The following is a 15,463-nucleotide window of genomic DNA, read 5'->3' as shown; positions in this document are numbered from 1 at the left end:
TGGCGAATTCTCTTTCATATCATCACATAGGAGAATCTACCCTTGCATTTATCTGGCTACAAGCCTCATAATAGAATAAAACTATGTTATCTGGCTGTTTACCAACACAGAGCTCAAGAAAACCATCATCTCTGATATTCAAACATAATGAAGTTCTTCAGTCTGGCAACCCACCCCAACCATAGAGGCAGAAGAGGTATAGGTGGTATATGATATTGGCATTACTGTCCTGTTTTGTTCATCCACTGATGGAGACAAAGCCAGAGCAACATGTGCTGCAGGACGGAGTTTGTGACTTAGTCCCAGGCCCTCCCCAAGGGCCATCACAAAATACTTCCATTAAACTCCCACTATTGGCTACCTTTCCCACTGATTCACCACAAAACCTTTCAAATAGGGCATCTCACATTTGTCTCATGACATGTGTCAAGTAGAATCAGTAGAAGTTATGTGATTACAATATTCATCGCACAGACTCTAAAGGAAAGGTCAGCTTCACAGCAGGACCAAAATTAACGCCCGTTCCCCTAAGCTCGCCATCCACGCCTACCTTTCAGTGTCTCGTGACAGGAACCACCTTCTAGGCATCCTTTTTCAGTGCCCAGTAAGTGGACACGTGATATGAATAAACACCAAACACAAAGGTACCCACATTCTGCGTTTCAATTGGATTTAGCTCTACAGAGGAAATAAAACAAATCAACCCCCTGGAACAAACCAAAACAAAACAAAGAAACAGATCCTTTTCCTAACGGTCATCGACTCCCTCACTCATTTATTCAGTAATTTTTGAGCTTTCACTAAGTGCTAGGTGCTATCTTTGACACTGTTCACTTCAGGCACAGTGAATGAGATGACCTGTAAAAGTATTTAGCTCAGTGCCTGGTGTGTGAGAGGCAAGCAACAAAATTAGACCTCCTTCCTTCTCAAATTTTTATCCTTGAACTCGTCAATCATATGCAACCTGAAGAAAACGATTTGCTTCCAATCCAGTCTCATCATCCCTTTAAATCTGCCCCCCGTGCAGTTACACACTATGAAGTTTAGCATGAGCTATTGAACCAGGGAGAATAAACCACCTGCAGGCAGAATCACGGCTTGTGATTCCATTTTTTGTTGTAATAGAGGAGAGGAAAAGGTCAGTGAAGTGTTCCAGTATTACTAGGCTGTATCTGTAAACACACATGCACACATACACAGACACTTTTGGAAGGTTCCATTGTTAATCTAGGCAAATAGCTTTGCAGTTGCCAATAAGCATTTACTATCCTCTCTGATTGTTTGACTGAATTTAACTTTTATTTACAAGCAACTTATATAAATAGACACAACCTTAAAGCCGACACTTTCTGCGCCATCTTGCATCCTATTTGCCATTTTTTTTCTTGGCTCCCAAGACTAGGTCATAGATGGAGGAGAAACCAATCTGAGACATCATCAATTTTTCACTTTCAGCAGTTTTTATGATATATGCCAAATGCCACCATCAGATTGATCATTGCCACGTCGCAACCCACACTAATCCCCGAGGCATCCACAGTGAACAGACCCTGACATAAAACACATATAAAAGTAGTTGCAGGTCCGAGATATTTAAAGAACTCATCTATGACCTCTACTGGTCAAGCTAGTAAAACACAACAGCTACCATGATTTCAGAAGTGTTCTCCTATTTTCATTCATTCATTTAACAGGTACTTTTCAGCACCTACTACGTGCCAGGCACTGTTTAAGGAAGGACAATGACGATAAACAAAACAGACAAAAAAAAAAACCCCTTCCCTCCTAACATTCAGCTGGGCAGCATTTAAACTGTATGCATTATAAATAAGTTAACTGTATTTTGGAAGGTAATAACTGCTTTTAAAAAGAAGGGAAAGGGAATCAAAAGCACTGAGGAGGTGGAGCTGGAGAAGCAGGCTGCAGAATTAAATTGGATCCTCAAGATAAGTGTCAGTGCAAGGGTAGAATTAAGCAAAGACTCCAAGGAGGCGGAACCTTAGCAACTTCAGACCTAACACATAGGTTCTTAAATTCGTTAAATTAGACATCACCCTGGGAGCAGGGTTCTTTTTCACCATTTCCAGAGAGATTTTGGAGTCAGTCAGACTTGTGTTCAATCCTGTATGGGTCAGCTTTGCTGCAGCAACAAACAACCCTAAATTCTCATTGGCTTAAAGCAGGGGGCCCCAATCCCTGGGCCACCGACAGGTACTGGTCCATGGCCTGTTAGGAACCGGGCCGCACAGCAGGAGGTGAGTGGCAGGAGAGCGAGCGAAGCTTCATCTGTATTTACAGCCGCTCCCCATCACTCGCATTACCGCCTGAGCTCCACCTCCTGACAGATCAGCGGCATTAGATTCTCATAGGAGCGCGAACCCTACGTGAACTGCGCATGCGAGGGATCTAGGTTGCACGCTCCTTATGAGAATCTAATGCCTGATGATCTGAGGTGGCGCTGAGGTGGTGACACTAGCGCCGGGCAGCAGCTGCAAATACAGATTATCATTAGCAGAGAGGTTTGCCTGCACAGAGACCATAATAAGTCAATTGCTTGCACACTCACATCAAAACCCTATCAGTGAGTGGCAAGTGAAAGGAAGCTCAGGGCTCCCACTAATTCTGCATTATGGTGAGATGTATAATTATTTCATTATATAGTACAATGTAATAATAATAGAAATAAAGTGCACAATAAATGTAACGGGCTTGAATCATCCTGAAACCAACCCCCGCCCCGGGTCTGTGGAAAAACTGTCTTCCACGGAACTGCTCCCTAGTGCCAAAAAAGTTGGGGAACGCTGGCTTAAAGGACAAATATTTATTTTTTGCTCATGTTTTGCAAGGGCTGCAGGCTAACTATGGGTCAGTTGTGACTGACAGGCTTGGCCCTGCTCCACATGCGTCCTATTCCAGGGGCAGGGCTGGAGGGACGGCTACCCTCTCAGTTATGTTGTCCCCACAGAGGAGGTCAGGGCTGAAGTGCACCGAATCGCACCACGGAACTTAAAACTTCTGCTCTCATGGGGTACCGATCAATTTCATTCACGTTCCATTGACCAAAGAAAGTCGAAGTGGCCGAGCCCAAATTCAGTGAGGGCAGGGAAGTGAGTGTATATGTGGCCCAGACACAGAAGTATGGCAAGGGCAAGGAGGGAGTGAATAATTGTAAACAAATAATACAACGTAACTGTAATGAGTCACTCAATCTCTCTGAACCTTACCTTGTCCGTCGGTGAAACAGGAATAAGAACAGGTTACCTGTGAAGAATAAATGAGATATTATAAATGTACTCAGTACAGTAACTGACTTATAATAAGGGATCAATAAAAGTTAATATCCTTTTGTTGTCTTCTTCCAAAGGTGGTATCATCACTCTGGCCCAATTCCTTTCGAGGCTTAAGAAGGCATGGGGCTGAGGTAGGAGGGTGTCGGGGGGGATGTGTTGGAAAACTGAGGAGCCTGGGACTGAAATGTGGATTCAGTTCTTGCTCTAAATCCTGGATAAATTACTGATCTATAAAACAAGGCATCTGTCTAAATGATCTCTAAGGTTCCTTTCTGGTGCTAAAGATCCTCAGTTTGGGATAAAACACTTACAGTGGGTTCTTCCTTTTTCTCTAGAGCCACTGCTGCTTAGTTCTAACACCAGGTGGCGCTAGAAAACAACTTAATGGAAAAGGACAGAGGCTTTTCTGGGGTGAAGGTTGGAGAGTCTAGAAAGTTACTATTTTCTTCTTATAGATTGTTATAAAGCAGAACTCCTGCAGCTGGTAGTTGCTCAGAAAGCACCACTTTGAGGAAACAGCACCCAGAAACAAAATGCTCACTCTAGTCCTAGGACCTCAGGCTTTGGGAAAGGACCCCAGGAAATTGGGGACTGCCCCAGACAGTTTCTAGGCTTTGATTTTGGAAGAGGGGAGCTTCTCTATTTTTGAGCAGAAGCATGAGGTAATTGGAGCTGTGCTCTAGGATGATACATCTAGTTGCCACGTGATGGGAACAAGGAGTGTCTGGCACAGGGGAGGATTGTTTACGAGACTCTTATGACAGAAAAGAATCCACGTACACGGGTCTGAAATAGAAGAGTGGGGACTTCCCTGGTGGTCCAGTGGTTAGGACTTCGCGTTCCCAATGCAGGGGGCACGGGTTCAATCCCTGGTCAGGGAAATAAGATCCCACATGCCACATGGCGTGGCCAAAGGAAAGAAGAAGAAACAGAAGAGTGGGAGTGAGCATAGCAATGGGTGAGATGTTACAGCAACAGAATCTCTAGAACTTGGCAACTATTTAAATAAAGAGGCTTCAAGTAGGATAAGTCATTATGAAAGATGACTCCTGGATAAGTAGGAAAATGTTGGGGCCACTGACAGAAAACACATGACTTTGGGTGGCAGTATTACTGTTACTCCTGCACTTCACATGTACACCCAGAAAAAGGAACCATGAGGGCTTCTCCCTCATAGGTACTGAGGAATCCCCGGTGCACGAGCTTTGGTCCTAAAAGGGCCAGACTTGGTCTTTTCTCAAGAAATGTTTTCTTACACATGATTTTATTTTACTTACAAAATCCAGAGGCATTTCTCTGTTGATAATGGGGACAGGGGATGTATGGGAAATCTCTGTACCTTTCACTCAGTTTTGCTGTGAGCCTAAAACTGCTCTTAAAAAAAAAAAAAAAAAAAGAAATCTGTTTTTTAAACTCTTGGCAGATTCTGGGAAGGTGGTGCAGTAAGTAGGAAGCACTAAGAATCTGTCTTCCCCCCCAACCCAGACAAAAATCACACTGGCAGCAATCTGTCTGATGTAACTATTGTGGAACTCTGGACAGCTTACTGAAGGCTTGCAATGTCCATGGGAAGACTTGGACTGTTCATTTTGGCCAGTTTCAGCTCTCAGCACAGCAGCAGCTACCCATCCCCAACCCCATGGCAGGCAGCTGTGCATGGTTCCCAGAGCAGCTTTGCACAGCTTGCAGGAGCCTGGGTGGGCAAAAAGGACATCAGTGATCTGTGCTCTGGTCACTGGTCACTGCTTCTGATCACAGAGGGGCAGACAAAGAGGCAGTGCCCATTGTTGTAGCCCCTCCCCCACTAATGCAAGTCCCTCCTCATCTGGCTGAAGTGACAGCCAGGAGATTTAAAGGGACAGTGCCCTTTTTTTACTCCCTTTATTTTTCTTTTTCCCCTTTTGGTAGTCAGATATTAAAGACTAGACTATTAAAAAATGACTGCATATATGGGGAAAATTAGAAAGTGACTGGGCATGCCCAGGGAAAGTCTCAGAAAAGACCTAAGAATACCTTAAGTTTACACCTGAGACACCCTCAGCTAAGAGACAGTCTATGGAATCAAAAAACAAAAACAATAAGCAAACACAGTAACAAAAAACAGCAAACCCTGGGAGAAGGCAGAGAATATAATTTCCAGAGTTACCACGTTACTAGATTCAAATGTCCAATTTTCAACCCCAAAAATCATAAGGCATACAAAGAAACAGGGAAGTATGGTCCATTCAAAGAAATAAAATAGATAGGTAGAAACTGTCCCTGAAAAAGATCCAATAGAAGAAGTATTAGACAAAGACTTTAAAACAGCTACATAAAAATGTTCAAAGAACTAAAGGAACATGTGGAGAAAGTCAAGAAAACAATGTATGATCAAAATGAAAATATCAGTAAAGAGATAGAAAATCTTAAAAGAGGTCAAAAGGAAATTCTGGAGCTGAAAAGTAAAATAACTGAAATTAAAAATTCACTAGAGGAATTCAAATGCAGATTTGAGCAGGCAAAAGAAAGAATCAGCAAACTTAAAGAAAGGACAACGGGAATGATCAAGTATGAGGAACAGAAAGTAAAGAGACTGAAGAAAAGTGAACAGAACCTAAGGGACCTGAGGTACCAACAAGCAGACCAACACCGCACAGTGGGAGTCCCAGAAAGAGAAGAGAGAAAGAAAACGGCAGAGAGGATATCTGAAGAAATAATGGCTGAAAACTTCCCAAACTCGGTAAAAAACATGAATATAAATATCCAACAGGGGACTTCCCTGGCGGTCCAGTGGTTAAGACTCTGTGCTTCCACTGCAGGGGGCATGGGTTCAATCCCTGGTCAGGGAACTAAGATCCCACATGCTGTGTGGTGTAGCCAAAAAAAAAAATTAAGAGAAAAATATCCAACAGGCTCAATAAGCTCCAAGTCAGATGAACTGAAAGCCAAAGAAAAAGAGAAAATCTAGAAAGCATTAAGAGAGAAGCAAATAATCACATACAAGGGATCCTCAATAAGATTATCAGCAGATTTCTCATCAGAATCGTTGGAGACCATAAGGCAGTGGGCTGATATAGTCAACATGCTAAAAGAAAAGAAACTGTCAACCAAGAATTCTATGTCTAGCAAAACTGCCCTTCGAAAGTAAGGAAGAAATTAAGACATCAAGATAAAAGCAAAAGAGTTTGTTACCAGTGGACCTGTCCTGCAAGAAATGCGCAAGAGTCCTGCAAGAAATAAAAAGACACTAGAAGCCATAACAGTAACTCAAATCTATATGGAGAAATCAAGATCTCAATAAAGGTAAATACATGGATAATTATCAAAGCTAGTATTATTGTAACAATGGTTTGTAACTCCACTTTTTGTTTTCTACATGATTTAGGAGACTACTGAATTTTAAAAATATATTAGTTTATGTTTTGGGGCACACAATGTAGAAAGATGTAATTTTATGACATCAACAGCTGAAAGGGATGGGGATGGAGCTGTAAAGGAGCAGAGTTTGGGTACGTTACTGAAGTTAGGCTGGTATAAATTCAAACTATACTGTTGTAACTTTAGGATGTTAAACGTAATCCTTGTGGTAACCACAAAGAAAACAGCTACAGAATATACACAAAAGGAAATGAGAAAGGAATTTAAACATCTCACTATAAAAAATCAACTGAACACAAAACAAGACAGTAACACAGGAAATGAGCAATAAAAAAGCTACAAGGCATTTAGGAAACAAATAGCAAAATCACAGAAGTAAATCTCTCCTTATCAGTAATTACTTTAAGTGTAAATAGTTTAAACTCTTCAATCAAAAGACAGAGATTGGCAGAATTGATAAAAACACATGATACAACTATATCTACCAGACCCACTTTAGATCCAAAGACACAAATAGAGTGAAAACAAAGGATGGAAAAAGTTACTCCATGCAAATAGCAACCAAAAGAGAGCATGGGTGGATATAAAAATATCAGACAAAATACTTAAAATTGAAAAAGTTTACAACAAAGAAAGACACTGTATATTAATAAAAGTTTCCATAAAGCAAGAAGATAAAACAATTATAAACATCTGTGCATCAAAATATGTGAAATTAAAACTGACAGAATTGAAGGGAGAAATAAAACAATTTTACAATAATAGTTGGATGCTTCAAGATCCATTATCACAATAATGGATAAAACAACCAGACAGCACCTTACTGTACAGCAGAAACTAACACAACATTTTAAGTCAACTATACTCCAATAAAAATTTTATAAAAAACCAAAAAACCAGACAGAAGATAAGAAAGGAAATAGACACTTAACAATACAATAGATCAACTAGATCTAACAAACACAACAATAGCATGCATATTCTTCTCAGGTGTGCATGGGCTATCCCCCAGGATAGAATACAGGTTAGGCCACAAATGAAGTCTCAAATTTTGAAAGATGGATATCATACAAAATATCTTCTCCAACCACAATGCACAGAAGTTAGAAATCAACAACAGAAGGAAAACTAAAAAATTCACAAAATTGTGGAAATTAAACAATACACTTCAACAACCAATGGATCAAAGAAGAAAATACAAAAGATATTAGAAAATATTTACAGACTAATGAAAACAAAAACACAACATGCCAAAACTTATGGGATGAAGTGTTAAGTGTTGCTAATTGGGAAACTTATAGCCATAAACACTTACTTTAAAAATATGAAAGAACAACTCAACAAAAAAAAAACAAACAAAAAAAAACAAAAAAACCCCAAAAAACCCAACCCAGTAGAAAAATGGGCAGGAGACTTAAATAGACATTTCTCCAAAGAAGCTCAACATCACTAATTATTAGAGAAATGCAAATCAAAACTACAATGAGCTACCACCTCACACCAGTCAGAATGGCCATCATTAAAAGTCTACAAATAACAAATGCTGGAGAGGGTACGGAGAAAAGGGAACCCCCCTACACTGTCAGTGGGAACGTAAATTGGTGCAGCCACTACGGAGAACAGTATGCAGGTTCCTTAAAAAAATAGAAGTAGAGCTACCATATGATCCAGCAATCCCACTCCTGGGCATATATCCAGACAAAACTCTAATTTGAAAAGATACATGCACCCCTATGTTCACAGCAGCACTATTTATGATAGCCAAGACATGGAAACAACCTAAATGTCCACTGACAGCTGAATGGATAAAGAAGATGTGGTGTATATATATATATATATATACACAATGGAATACTACTCAGCCTTAAAAAAGAAAGAAATAATGCCATTTTCAGCAACATGGATGAACCTAGAGATGATCATACTAAGTGAAGTAACTCAGAAAGAGAAAGACAAATACCATGTGATATCACTTATATGTGGAATCTAAAATATGACACAAATTAACTTATCTACAAAACAGAAACAGACTCACAGACATAGAGAACAGACTTGTAGCTGCCAAGGGGGAGGGGGTGGGGGAGGGATGGACTGGGAGTTTGGGGTTAGCAGATGCAAACTATTACATATAGAATGGATAAATGACAAGGTCCTACTGTATAGCACAGGGAACCATATTCAATATCCTGAGACAAACCATAGTGGAAAAGAATAGAAAAAAGAATGTGTATATATATGTATAACTGAATCACTTTGCTGTACAGCAGAAATTAACACAACATTGTGAATCAACTATATTCAATTAAAAAAACAAGAAAGATGGGACTTCCCTGGCGGTCCATTGGTTGAGACTCCGCGCTTGCAATGCAGGGGGCACGGGTTCAATCTGTGGTCAGGGGAAATAAGATCCCACGTGCCACACAGTACAGCAAAAAAAAAAAAAGATATCAAATCAACAACCTAACTTTATAACTTAAGGAACTAGAAAAAGAAGAACAAACTAAACCCAAAGCTAGCAGGAGGAAGGAAATAATAAAGATTAGAATAGAGATAAACAAAACAGAGAAGAGAAAAACAATAAAGAAAATCAATGAAACCAAAAGTTGGCTCTTCAAAAAGATCAACAAAATTGACAAACCTTTAGCTACTGGACTAAGAATAAAGGACAAAAGAATCAAATTACAAAAATCAGAAATAAAAGGGGGGGACATTACTATTGATTCTAAAGAAAGGAAAAGGATGTAAGAGAGTACTATGAACAATTATATACCAACATGTTGCACAACATAGATAAAATGGACAAATTCCTAGAAACACAAAACCAACCAAGACTAAATCATGAAGAAATAGAAAATGTGTATAGACCTACAATTAGTAAGGAGGTTGAATTTTAAAAATCTCCAGACAGAGAAAAGCCCTGGACCCAGCTGCTTCACTGGCAAATACTACCAAACATTTGAAGAACTAATATCAATCCTTCTTTTAAACTTTTCCAAAACATCAAAGAGGATGGAACACCTCTTAATTCATTCAATGAGGCCAGAATTACCCTTACACCAAAGGCCAGATAAAGACACAACAATAAAACTACAAACAAATATCCCTCGTGAACATTGATGCAAAAATCCTCAACAAAATGCTAGCAAATCAAATTCAACAACATATTAAAAGGATCATGCCCCATGACCAAGTGGGATTAATTCCCAGAATGCAAGGATGGTTCAACATACAAAAATCAATGTAATACACTACATTAACAGAAAGAAAGAAAAAAGGTCACACATGATCATCTCAATTGATGGAGAAAACGCTTCTGACAAAATTCAACGCCCTTTCATGGTAAAAAAACATTGAAAAAACCAGGAATAGAAGAAGAAAACTACCTCAACACAGTAAAAGCCATATACAAAAAACCCAGAGCAAATATCATACTCAATGGTGACAGACTGAAAACTTTTCCTCTAACATCAGGAACAAGACAAGGATGCCTGCTTTCACCACTTCCACTGTACATAGTACTGGAGTTCTACCCAGAGCAATTAGGTAAGAAAAAGAAATGAGGCATCCAAACTGAAAAAGAAGAAGTAAAATTATCTCTGTAGATGACATTATCTCACATATAGAAAACCCTAAAAGATTCCACACAAAGAAAACTATTAGAACTAATAAATGAATTCAGCAAAGTAGCAGGATACAAAGTCAATACATAAAAATTAGTTGCATTTGGATATACTAAAAATGAGCAATCTAAAAAGGAAATTACAAAAACAATTCCATTTATAATATGGAAAAGAATAAAATACTTAGGAATTAACTTTACCAAGGAAGTGAAACACTTGTTCAATGAAAACTATAAAACATTGCTGAAAGAAATTAAAGAGATAAATAAATGAAAATAGATCCTACATTCACTGATTGCGAGACCTGATATTGTTAAAATATCAATATTACCCAAAACAATCTACAAATTAAATGGAATCCCTATCAAAATCCTAATGACATTTTTTTTTGCAGAAATAGAAAAATCCCATCCTAAAATTCATAGAGAATCTCATGGGACCTTGAATAATTAAAACAATCTTGAAAAAGAAGAGCAAAACTGGAGTACTCACACTTCCTGATTTCAAAACTTACCACAAAGCTATAGAAATCAAAACAGTGTTGTACTGGCATAAGGACAGACATAACAATAATGGAATAGAAAACCCAGAAATAGACCATTGCATATATAGTCAGCTGATTTTTGACAAGGATGCCAAGACGATTCAATGGGGAAAGAAGTCTTTTCAACAAATGGTGCTGGGAAAACTGGATATCCACGTGCAAAAGAATGAAGTTGGGTCCTTAACTAACACCATATATAAAAATTGAAGTTGGGTCCTTAACTAACACCATATATAAAAATTAACTCTACATGGATAAAAGACCTAAATGTAAGGCCTAAGGGAGAAAAAAAAAAAAACTCTTTCAAGAAAACTTGAGTCAAAGCTTCACAACATTGGATCTGGTAATGATTTCTTGGATGTGACACCATATGGGACTTCATGAAAATTTTATAATTCTGTGCATCAAAGACACTATCAACAGAGTAAAAAGGCAACCCACAGAATGGGAGAAAATATTTGTAAATCATATATCTGATTAATATCAGAATTAATATCCAGAACATATAGGGAACTCTTAAAACTCAACAACACAAAAAACAAACAACCCAATCAAAAATGGGCAAAGGACTTGACATACAAATTTCAAAGATATCCAAATAGCCAATAAGCACATGAAAAGATGCTCAACATCACTAATTATTAGAGAAATTCAAATCAAAACTACAGTGAGATACCACCTCACACCCATTAAGATGGCTACTATCAAAAAAACAAAACAATAAGAGTCGGCGAGGATGCGGAGAAACTGGAGCCCTTGTGCACTGTTAGTGGGAATACGAAATGGTACAGCTGCCGCGGAAAACAGTATGGAGGACCTCAAAAAATTAAGAATAGAATTACCATGTGACCCAGCGATTCTACTTCTGGGGTATGTATCTCAAAGGAAGCAGGGTCTCAGAGAGATATTTGTACACCTATGTGCACAGCAGCATTACTGACAATAAATAAAATGTGGAAACAAGACAAGGGTCCATTGACAGATGAATGGAGAAGCAAAATGTGATACATACATACATGAAATATTACTCAGCCTTAAAAGTAAAGGAAATTCTACAATATACTACAAGGTGCATGAAACTTGAGGACAATATGCTAAAATAAGGCAATCACAAAAAGACAAATACTGTGATTCCACTTATATGAGGTACTAAAAATAGTCAAATTCGTAGAGACAGAAAGTACAATGGTGGTTCCCAGCGGCTAGGGGAAGAGGGATGAGGGAGTTATTGTTCAGTAGGAATAGAGTTCAGTTTTTTTTTTAAAGATTCTTTTCTTTTTTTTTTTAAATTTTATTTATTTTTGGCTGCATTTTGGGTCTTTGTTGCTGCACGTGGGCTTTCTCTAGTTGTGGGGAGCGGGGGCTACTCTTCCTTTTGGTGCGCAGGCTTCTCATTGGGGTGGCTTCTCTTGGTGCAGAGTAGGGCTCTAGGCGTGCATGCTTCAGTAGCTGTGGCTCATGGGCTCTAGAGTGCAGGCTCAGTAGTTGTGGCACACGGGCTTACTTGCTCCATGGCATGTGGGATCTTCCCGAACCAGGGATCGAACCCATGCCCCCTGCATTGGCAGGTGGATTCTTAACCACTGCACCACAAGGAAAGTCCCAGAGCTTCAGTTTTATGAAAAAAGTTACGGAGATGTGATGGTTATACAATATTATGAATGTATTTATACCACTGAACTGTGCTCTTAAAAATGGGTAAGTGGTAAATTATATATTATGTGCATTTTGCCAGATACACACACAATTGAAAAAAACAATTCAGAGTAGCAAAACTAAAAAAAAAGAAGAAAACCCTTAGGCATTTATCGAGCCTCCTGTATGTCAATATGGCAACACAGCACAGCAGAAGGAGCAGTGGTTTTGGGGTCAGACAGGCCTGGTTTTAAATCCAGAAATCCAGCTCTACTGTATTATCACCTCACTTCTCCTGTATAAAACTGAGCAGAAGAGAGCATGTTTGTCTTCAGCTTCGAAGGTTTTCTATTACCTGGAGCAAGTTACTTAATCTCTCTGGTCTCAATCCCACCTATAACATAGGGAAAATAATACCAATCTCATAGATTAGCCATGAGAAATAAAGACAGTATGCCTACAGAGTAACTAATCAGTAAATGTCAGTTCTCTTTCCCTTTAAAGAAAAGGCTATTGGGATGCCCTTAGGTGAATCTGTCAGACAAGTTCAACATCAGCACAGAGACAGATACAAGGCCTTGGTTATCTGTGGGCACTTCTTGCAAGAACTGCTGAGCTCTCATGATGTGAGACACTCAAAAATCAAATCTATTAAGCTGGCCTGCAGCTTGAGACTGAGGGTATTCACTGGTTCACAATAAATAAAGAGGAAGAAGGAGTTACACAATGCATCTCTGTTCTAATTACTCAATCTCTACCCAACTGAAAACTTGCTTCATGAGAGATTAGCCACAGCCCCTGGAAGCAATAAACATCCTGCGTTGCAAACCCCATTTTGCCATCTCACAGAACCTTCATAAATCTCGGTTGCAGTAAACGCATCTCTTATCTATGAAGCGACTATTTTAAGAACATTTTTACAACAGTCATCATTATTAGTCCTTCGGCCAACTCTCCCAATTAGGGGAAGAAGAAATTAATATGCAATATTGATATTTCTATTTTGCATTTAAAGGGAAGATAGCTTGCTGTTTTCAAGGGATACAGGGCAATTTCTGGGATGTAAGGCTAATAGGTAATTTCCAGAGTTGGGTCATTCCTGCTTCCATCTCATTCTGGAAATGAGCAAAAACTATTGGTCACCAAAGTGGACAAATGCCCTCCAGCAAACAACCAGTGTGGAGTGTCCACCAAGGGGTGCACAGTACCACCAGCTTACTCCGTAGGAAGGTGAAGACTAAGCAAAAGTCCTTGAAGCGATGGTGCCTTTGTGAGAGTCGGGATGAGGATGCCAGGGCAGGTCACAGAAGGACAGTCTCTCTGGTGGGGGAAGGGCCAAGCTCACAGCTATTGAGGGCACAGCTGACAGACAGAAGTGCCATTCTAGCTCTGCTCCTGTGGATGAGAACATGCACTCCTTTCAAGTTACTTGATCAAGGGGTACAGGGGGACCCTCGGTACATCCTCATGTGGCCTCACCATGGCCCAGCTCTCCAAGTTAAGAGGGCAGAAGGACCACAGGAAGCTGAAAGTTTGCAACTGGGTAAAACTACATGGTCACAGTGTGATCACAGGTAATGCAACTTGTTTCCTAAGGTTCAAGGCTACAAGACACGAGAAGTCACTGCAGAGAAGATAATTTAGAATTACCCTCTGCTAATTTTAAAGAAGCAGGTCGGGAGGTGACTATGGGGGTCGGTTTATGCTGAATTTAAAGAGAGGCACAGACCCTGGGCTGGGTGGGTGGAGCCTCTCAAGGCTGCATATGGAGCAATGGCCAGAGATTCCAGGTTCTGGCGCTCAGCTGTGCAGGTCCAAAGAGCGGATTTTGTCTGTCCTGGCAGGCATGTAGGTTGCAGGACTAACCTGTGCTAACCACACCTTCAAAAGATGGACATAGCAAACAAAACACAAATTCACTTATTTGTAACAAGTATATAATAAGCCTTTCCAGTGACCTCCAAACTTGTTTCCTCAATCCCGCCCGTTATCAAGGTAACTGGGAGACCAAATTCATACTCAGAATGTTACTTGTTGAATGCAGACTCAGAACAAAAGAGCGGAAACACTTAAGGGGTGTTTCATCAGGTATTGGAAAAGCCTTCTGAGTGGGATGTACTTTCCAGGTGATCTGAACACGAGTAACCACCAGGAAAAGTATTAGATAATCAGCAACAAATTCTGAGGCCATATCGCTCCTTTTCTAAACAAATGCGGATTACCTGTCTACCTCATTAACCCCAGACAGGGTTTCTTCAGATGGAGCACAATACAATTCTCACTGCTTTGTGTATGGCCAGTCATTTTTCTGAGCCTATACCTGTCCCTGATCTTCTCAGCGTGTCATTACGGGCTCTCAGAGAGGGTTACGATGGGTCTCTTCACTTATGTCCTGGTTCTTATTACCTCCCCGATGGAGTGATTTTCCAGTTCTGGGGGCACTTTCATGCATGTGTGACAAGTTCCCTCAGCCTGCCTGGACGCAGGAGGATACCTCCCACTGCCTGTTCAGCACCAATTATTCTGTTCATCTGTGGAATGTGCTTGTAACATGTTGTATTTATATTGCCTGCACACATTCCTGCCTTCCTAGAGGAAGAGGTGAATAAATCACCCTGGCTTGCCCGCCAAGAAAGTAATTTTTTTCACCTTAGGTGGGCCGTCTGTTTCTCCGGACATAGCTCTGCTTTAACTTGAATTGAATACATCTTGTCCCAGGCGTTTTGCCAGCTGTACCAAAAAAAAAAAAAAAAAAGAAAGAAAAAAAGCTGTAGGCTCCAGGAAATGAAGCAACTAAAAGTGGTTTCCTTGTGAGGTCAAGTCTTTTTTTCTTTTTGAAATGCAACTCATGGAATTAACCTAAAGGAAACTGTGCATCACCGTCCATAGGGGTGGTTTGCAGAGTGGCAGGAGGCCCAGATAACAACCAACCACGAACTTCCCAAGAATCAGTCCGATTGAGGCACGTCAGTACATCCAGCACTGGGCCTACAAACGGAGGGGAAAACTGAGTACGT

General features: G+C 40.0%; 1 long non-coding RNA gene across 2 annotated transcripts in view; it reads right to left on the bottom strand.

Annotated features, from left to right (window-relative positions):
* Positions 1 to 15,463, bottom strand: part of LOC103020370 (uncharacterized) — an 83,589-nt gene that overhangs the window by 30,930 nt on the left and 37,196 nt on the right. For both annotated transcript variants that reach the window (XR_009008555.1, XR_451994.2), the window contains one exon: positions 3,225 to 3,261. This is a non-coding gene — a long non-coding RNA (uncharacterized LOC103020370). The remainder of the gene's footprint in view (positions 1 to 3,224; positions 3,262 to 15,463) is intronic.

Source organism: Balaenoptera acutorostrata, chromosome 6 (assembly GCF_949987535.1).
Source record: "Balaenoptera acutorostrata chromosome 6, mBalAcu1.1, whole genome shotgun sequence".
In the NCBI taxonomy this organism is placed as follows: Eukaryota; Metazoa; Chordata; class Mammalia; order Artiodactyla; family Balaenopteridae; genus Balaenoptera; species Balaenoptera acutorostrata.
This window is presented reverse-complemented; position numbering and strand designations above follow the sequence as displayed.